The sequence below is a fragment of the Myotis lucifugus genome, unplaced genomic scaffold (assembly GCF_000147115.1).
Source record: "Myotis lucifugus unplaced genomic scaffold, Myoluc2.0 scaffold_31, whole genome shotgun sequence".
Taxonomy (NCBI): Eukaryota; Metazoa; Chordata; class Mammalia; order Chiroptera; family Vespertilionidae; genus Myotis; species Myotis lucifugus.
The window spans coordinates 2,687,782-2,696,108 of record NW_005871079.1 but is presented as its reverse complement, the minus strand read 5'-3'; the positions used below and the strand labels follow the sequence as shown (position 1 = coordinate 2,696,108).

The 8,327-nt window shown below is 37.7% G+C and overlaps 1 pseudogene; it reads right to left on the bottom strand.

Annotated features, from left to right (window-relative positions):
- Positions 1-629: 629 nt before the first annotated feature.
- Positions 630-4,906, bottom strand: LOC102433441 (annotated as a pseudogene).
- Positions 4,907-8,327: the final 3,421 nt, after the last annotated feature.

The following is an 8,327-nucleotide window of genomic DNA, read 5'->3' as shown; positions in this document are numbered from 1 at the left end:
GCAGTTTAGGAGTATAAAGTGCACGTGGAATCACGCCGGGCACAGATTGAAAGGCAGGCCCATCTGGTCCCAGCATTGTTCCCAGTTGGCAGCACAGAGGCCTTGTGAGCCCAAGTGCCTACACCTGCCAGGCTCACCTTGCTTTTAGAGGGGCTGCAATTGGGACCCTGGCTCCCAAGTCAGGGCGCTCGTCACTCAATCCCGCATCTCAATTTTATGTTAAGTTTTTCCAAAATTGAGTGATTAATAGGTATTGAGCCACTGAATCAAAAACAGTCAGTGGCAAGAAATATCTTTAAATCTTGATCACCTGTTAGACATTAATCTCTATGAGGGATATTTTAGTTTATGAGCCTGCTTTTTGCTTCTCACTGCCAGCAAATAGCTAAAATTTCACAAATGCATGTGAATTCTATGCATGATTTTGTATTTCCTAGTAGGTACATATATTCAAATTAACCCTTTTTAAAAAAAGTTTTGAGGATAATTATTTATTTGTTTGTTTGTTTGTTTTGCTGCTAAAAGCTTTATTGTTTCATTTGGTTCAATGCATGGGAGAGGGCTTCAGGGTCGTTAAAGGAATGGCTAGTATTTCAGGTAAAAGCCAGACCCAGGGGGATGCAGAGGGGCCCCTCAAAGGCCTCTGGGCTCCACAGGCTCCTCGTTGTGCTTGATGGGAAGCCTTTCGAAGAGATACCCGCCCAGCCCAGCCTGGGGGCCGCCAGCCTGCGGAGGTGAGTCAGGTGTAGCCCATCTTCTTGATGAGTTTCACCTCCTCACCCCGGAAGTGGTTCTCCAGGAAGCCACAAAGCTGAGGGTCTGCGCGGGTAGAACCAGGGCTTGCAGCTCCAAAAGGGCCTGGTTCAGGTTCCTCTCCAAGGCTAGGGCGGCTTCCATGGCCCTGAGTTCTGCCCACTCATCTTGGGGAGGCTTCAGCAGGTCCTGGGAGAGAATACAGCCACCGCGCTTTTTGCAACTTTAAGAGAAGCTCAGCGCCCTCGCGCTTCATCTCCACCAACTTGCCCTCCAGAGCCACATCTTCACGGGGGAAATAGAAGCCCAGAGAGAGGTAGGTGTCAAGTCCGCAGATACAGGATGGCCAGGTGGTTGACCGCAGCCTCCACCTGGGTGGAATAATTCTGTCGAATTTGGGAGCTTATGGTTGTTCGGCAATAAGGAGTTAAGATAGAAAACACACTGGTGTGCTGGCTGGTCTTGGAGGTAGTTCTGAAGGAGGTGACTGGATGAGATGCAGGAGAGTGGTCAGAGGCTGGAAGATGGGATGTCCCAGGCTCTTTTTAGTCCAAACACTGTTGAAGTAAGAGACAGATCCGGGACCGCCAAGGGCACTCGATAATTCTTAAATAATCATTGACTTGCTTTCACAGACTGGTAACTCTTATGATATATTAACTCAAGTTGCTTAGTCAGTCATTTCCTGACCCAGAAAAGATATGTAAATTAGGGGTGAATTATATTTTCTCTCAAAGCTTTTTTCCTTCAATATGTTGACTTGTTTCGGAACAGGCTCAGGGAATATAATTTATGGTTCACAGACTCCAAAAACATAGGGAAAAAGATATCCCAATGGATCTTAGAAGATCATACAGGAGCCTGGGGCAAAGATATACCATTAAGTAGAAGGCTATATCCTCCACTACATCACTAAGAAGTGCATCTGAGTAAAAAACTGCAAAGGGCTTGTGATTCTGAACTTGGGAGAGAATTATAATGAGAATTCGCTTCATGAATGCTTTTGTGGTTAGACGCTGGACCCAATGGGTCATGTTCCAACCATGACCATGAGAGTCAGATTTGGAAAGATACCCAGAAAGAGCACCCTGCTGATGACAGAGCCCTATCATTCCTCCCCAAAAATGTGTTCTTTGTCTGAGTCATGCTGCTTCTCTTTCAAGATTCTACTATTAGGATGTCTATCCCTGTGACAATTATTTCTCAGGGATAATTACTTTTGGCAACTTTCCTTTTAAGAAAATACTTGAAAGGAATAATATATAATTATTCCTTGAAATATAATCATACAAAGTATGATTATAATGTATGATGTGATATGTTTAATATCATATTTAATGTAGTATGTATCTCACACATAAGCATAATTGAAAATTTTTTTTCAAATAACATTGACCCTTACTATATATATTTATGTATTATATTCTAATATATTATATTCTGCATTTTAATGTTTAAAATGCTGGCCTCAACACACTAAATTGATAGCATTATGTTTTAGTTTGACAGATAATTTGATTATTTGATTTATCATTTGAAAAATATTATTTTAAGCCATAGTAAAAATGTTTTTTTCAAAAAGCCATGTTAGAATAATTTATAAGCCTGATTAATGATTTTGTGCTTTATAAGTACCACAAAGCTGTAGAACAGTTTTAAGAAAAGAAACAGAGTAATCCTTTGGTATTTTATTTTGTACTCAATTAACATTTTAATTAAGGGTAAAAACAATAATTACACACATGCCATTTTAATTAATTTCTCAGCTATGAATAGCTAGATGGAAATTATTGTTAAATTTGATTTAAACATTTTTCCGTACAAAAACTTCAAATTATAGAGATTAGAAATTTTCCCCACCTTCTCTTCTAGCTTTATTAAAATATTATTGACTACCATTGTGTGTAAGTTTAACATGAATAAAAGACTCTCCATTATTCATGAACATCTCCCTAAATGTATTTTAGCTATCAGCAAGTAATGCTGGCAACAGCTGAAACAGGTTTACAAAATACTAAGGGACATAAGATAAAGATCTGAGCAGTAACATAGAACAGAAGTAGGGTTATTCAAAGCACACTTTCCCCCAAACTCCAGCACACACAATAACTCTCTCTGTGAGTAGCAAGCTTCGGTGGGAGATCAAAGAACTAACACTTGAGACCATATCAAGAAATCTAGTCATTAAGGAGCCAAAAATGTAGATCAGAATCTTCTTTCAGATTAGTTTAGGATAGGGAGCAGAAGAAAATGGGCAAAATATCTTCCCAGTGAAGTAAAGAAGAAAAAAAGTAAAAGAAAAGAAAGTAGTAATCAAAGTGAACCCTTAAAATATGGCCGCTCAAATTTTGTACCTATTCTGGATACATGTAGACTGTCTCGTCCCCCCAACAGAATGCTGCTTATTTGTCCTACGTTCCTGAAAATTATAAAACTATCGAAAATTTAAAGTGTTAACTGAGAAACAACGAAGGCCTGAAAACTGCTCATTAATCCTCATAATTATCACTGCAGGGGGACTGGGTTCAATGGCAAACCATTCTTGGGTTCCCACTTGGCCCAAATAATGGTATTCAGTATTTTTATAGAGTTTGTAATACCTAATGAATTTATTTTTACTACTCCTTTAGCTTGCAAAATAATATAGTAAAACAAAATGAACTCTAAGGCACTTTCCAGCCTTAACACCTTACACATGCAAACCTTTTGAAAGGGTACACTCACTTGGTTAATTTATATATTTATATGAAAAAATATACGTATGAAAGAAAGATTTTGTCAGTAGAGAACACACTGAAACTGCGGCATTTCTGATAGATGGGACAACAAGGTAGGTCTTGCTGAGCTCTGAATGCTACCACCATCTTGATGAATAATTTCATATGTTACATAAAAGCCTCAAGTGGCATTTGACTCCATGTAAATTTGTTGACAAAAAAAACATGCCTTTCATCTGGGGCAAATGCAGCTTTCCCTTGATTTAATCTACTTTGTTAGGGTTTGTCTTTTGAATTTTTGCACCGTGAGTCAGCATTTTCTGGTGCTGGTCAGGAATATAAACTAATTTTCTCACTTGCTGTTATAAAACAAGCATGGCATTCTCATAACCTTGCACCTCACTGTAACCCCAAAGGTCCTTACATATGGCCTTTTGCAATAGGGCATACACCTGTGTATACAGCTGAGGTTGTGTTTATATCTGGTTACTGTGGTGGTACCCACAAGAGCATTTTTGTGGTAGGTGTTGCTGCTTGCACCAAAACTCTAATTCAGGCTTGAATTATAGACATCAGAACCTAGTCAACATCAGTGCTTTCTATGTGAATACATTGTTTTGTAAGTGAATAGTATCTCCTAGAATTCTCTGACTCTGTGCCCTGTTCTGTAAGTGTATAGTGGCTCCTAGAATTCTCTGACTCTGTGCCCTGTTCTGTAAGTGTATAGTGGCTTCTAGAATTCTCTGACTCTGTGCCTTTTTCTCAGTGGAGATAATCTGACTTCGGTAAGGACTTGCGGGGGGCAGGGGGTAGTTTGAGAAAGAGGACACACAGTAAAAAGTTTCTGGATGTACTTAGTCATAATACTTTAAGTCTTGATAATATGGTCATTTTCTATTTTCTAATAATCATTTTGTGTATATTTACAAGATGGAAACATCATGAAAGAGATTAGAATTTTATTTCAAACATATTCTTATATGAGCATATAATGCCCTAGTTTATCTAAAATGTGTGAGTCTTAAACCAGCCTTTCACCCATAAGTAGCTAGAAATATAGAGTATTGGCTGAGAGCCATGGGATCTACGTCCCTGAAGGAAATACTTTTAATACACTGCATTATTCGGGCCTATAATCTCTCGAATTGTTATATAACATTTCACTCCACTATTTGAAAACGCTTCCAAACCACACAATGTCTTCAGCTTTCAAACCACAGAAAGTCTTCAGCATTGCAAATAAGTTACTGTGCCAACATATTTCTGCCACCCTGTCGAGCCACATTATTAGATGAGTTCCCTTAACACACATTATTTTTAAGGCTCTGGATTCACTTGGTTGGGAACATTATACTTTTAATAACCTTTCAATACAAAAACCTGGGATCTTATTTCATACCTGCATTCAGTCGATCAACATGAGTTTGTTCGGTCATTTGCTATGAGCTACAGAGCAAGGTGTAGTGCAGAAAGTAAAGACAATTAAGAAATGGTTTCAATCCTCAAGCTGCACAAAGTCTAGGATAGGAAACAGACACATAATGATAAGTATGAAACAAGCTGATTAAGAGTAGAAGCAAGACCTGTGCTAAGTGCTATAGCAATAGAGGGGTTAGCAACGGACTGGTGGGTCCTAGAAAGACTTGAAAAGGTGAAATTGAAACTGAGAATCGAAGGCAACATTTAAGCTGTTCAGAGAAAAGGGATTAAGACTTTCATGGTAGAGAGTACAACAGTATAATAAAAACTTAAAAGAGTAAAGTATGTAAGACTCAATGATGATTTCTATGGCAATGATGTTTTCCAACCTGAACTATACTGGGAAGTGGATGGAGATGACAGGGAAGACAGGATGAGTCCTTAGTCTGCTGGACCTATTGTCAAACTAGAGGGTTGAACTTCATTCCATGAGGAAATAGAAGTCATTGAAGGCTTTTTTTTTTTTACTTTTTAGCAGGAAACTACATACATGATTATAAGTGCCATATTAAGTGAAATGCTATTTTCTGTTGGCTCTACCACTCTTTGTTTTGACTACTGCCCCTTCCTTGTGATTCTGGGGAGCCTAGCAAATAAGGATCTCTACCTCCCCACCATGCGGTAGGGCCCTCGTCCAAGAATACACCTGACAGGAAGAGAGTTTACCAATGGCATTGTGGGTGGGTGACATGCGTGCTAGGAGTGAAGAGCATCATGCTTTTGTTTTTCCTCTGGGATTTCTGGCTAAAAGCCTCACATACATACGCCTGTGACCTTGGCCATCTTTGTCACTATGTGGATAGAACCTGTCTCAAAAAAGCCAATGGTGTTAAAGGCAGAGCTGAGAGATGGTGAGAGACATAATCCTGCTGGAATTATTTAAATCCTTATATCTAGCTATGTTTGAAGCCAACTCTCTTCTTCGGTTCCTTGATTCAGTAAAATCATTTTGTTTGTTTTATTAGCATAGTTTGAATTGAGTTTCTGTGTTTGTAGTTGAAATGTTCCCACAAATATAGGGAGTAAAAGACATTATAGTGGAAGCAGAGAGATACACTAAGGGGAATTGAAATTTATCTAGATGAGTGATAAGAAGGGCCTGAACTAAGTGCAACTAAGGAAGAGAGGATATATCCAACTGTATGAATCCTGCATGAACAAGTGACTTACTAGACGTGTGAGAGAGGAAGGGGAGAAAGAGAATTAAGAGTGAAAAATGTTATCTATAAAACACTCTCCACCACAATATCTAGGCTATTGAAAGGGTGCACTATTTTAAAAAAAATGAATGAATGAATGAATGAAGCAGGATATGTTTTAGCTCTCCTTGGGGTTCCATCCAAGAAAATCTTTATAGTTTATTGCACCCTGGTGAATAGCCAATGTAAAGAAACAGGCTGTGTGTGCATCTCCTCTCTGCTAGTCTAGGAGTCGGGTTCCAAACTTGGTGTAATTACCTAACGTAGCACTTGGTGTTCCTTCATCTAAAAGCTGAGCACTGTCAGATGTGACATGCAGCTAAGCCGAGTGCCCACACAAGGATGAGAATGGCTCACTGTGCTCTGCTTCTGTGCCTACCATGCTTTGAATGGGATAGAAACTTAAACCATCATCTTTGAAGCTGGTCTTTGCGGGTTGCTCCAAACAGAGCAGTAATTCAATCTCCAGTTCCCAGAGGTATAAGTGATAGTGGCTTCAGAGAGACGATGCCACAACTGTGCCAGAATGCAGCTAAAAAAGGACACCACTGCCTCTATTCAAGAGTCCAAGATTAATCTTGTGATTTTTTTCCAATATAATGAAAAAAAAAAAGCTAAGCAGGAGTTTAAAATGTCGGTTCTTAAAAAGAAGTCAAGTTATGCAGCATCTAGTATAAATCCATAACCTATAAAGAGCCCACTGAAACCTGCATATAAAATACCAAAACTTCAGTATGGAGAGAATAAGCAGGAGAACCACTCATGAAGAGACATGCACAATAAGCAGACTCAGGAAAACCTTAGCTTTGTGGGCAATTAAATCAATGTTTATTAAAACTAAGCCAAAGTATTATTTGATTATTAAAAACTGGAGACAAAATGTTACAGTGAAATCATCACTTTGGAATTGAGCATGGCAATATTAATTTATGGTTTTTATTTTTTCTTTATTTTTTCCTTTTTTCCATTATAGAAATTGAAAACCATAAAACATCCTTACTCTTACTCAGTATTCTTGCTCTGAGGGTTATGTCCTGCGGCTGTTATTCAGCAAAAGAAAAAGTCTGTGCAGACAATGTTCATTATAGCATTCTCTGTAATATCAACTGTACTGGGGGAAAATTTGACCGATAATAGGGAATGCATAAATGAAAATGCTGCAAAACTATATATAGGCATAAACATTACAGTTATAAAATAGTTTTGAAATATGGAAAATAAGATAACTTTAAAAATAGAGAAGCAGTATAAAAATCACATATATTATGTGAACAAACGTATACATTTGGACAAAGAGTTGACTCAAAGCAGAAACAAAGTTATGCATGTATTGAACCTTAATTTATGAATGATATTAAAAGGACAAAAGAAGACCTATTCAAAAAATAATGCTGAATGACACATAGATAAAAATCAATTCCAAGTAGATAAAAAACTTTAATGTGGAAAGTAAAACTGTCAAACTTTCAGAAGATATCCTAGGAGAACATTTTTTTGGCTTTAGGACAAAGAATAACTCCTTAAACAACACAGTAAAAGCATTTACCATAAAAAGAAAAGTGGTACAATTGGCCTCATGAAAATAAGAAACTTCTGTTCACCAAAGACAACCTAAAAAGAGGAAAAATACAAGCCACTCATTGGGAGAGATATTTGTAACACATATAGCTGACAAAGAACTAGTATACAGACTACAGCAAGCATTGAAAATTGAGAAAAAGTCATGAATATACACTTTGTAAATGAAGAACTATAACAACCCATTAAACAAATGAAAAGATTCTGAAACTTATTAATAATCAAGCATTAATATTAATTTAAAATTAAAACTACCCTGAGATATTTCATACTAAGGTTGCTATATGTAGCTGCATGAATCGGCTCCATGAAGCGACATTGTTATGCACTTTTGGGTGCCCCCTTCCCAAAACTGTATGCATTGGCCCTGTTTCACCACCACCAAACTGGCAAAAATTCAAAAGTCTGCCATATTGGCAAAAATGTGAAACAATGAGTCACCGCTTACTAAAGCGTAAATTAGTTCAACCACTTGGAGAACATGTGGTAATTATCTAGGATTATTAATAGCAGGTTTAGAAGAAAATGAGTAAGAATGTTGACTGGTGATGAACACAAAAATGAGCAGATATTCAAAATAAAAATGTGAAATTGCACTAAT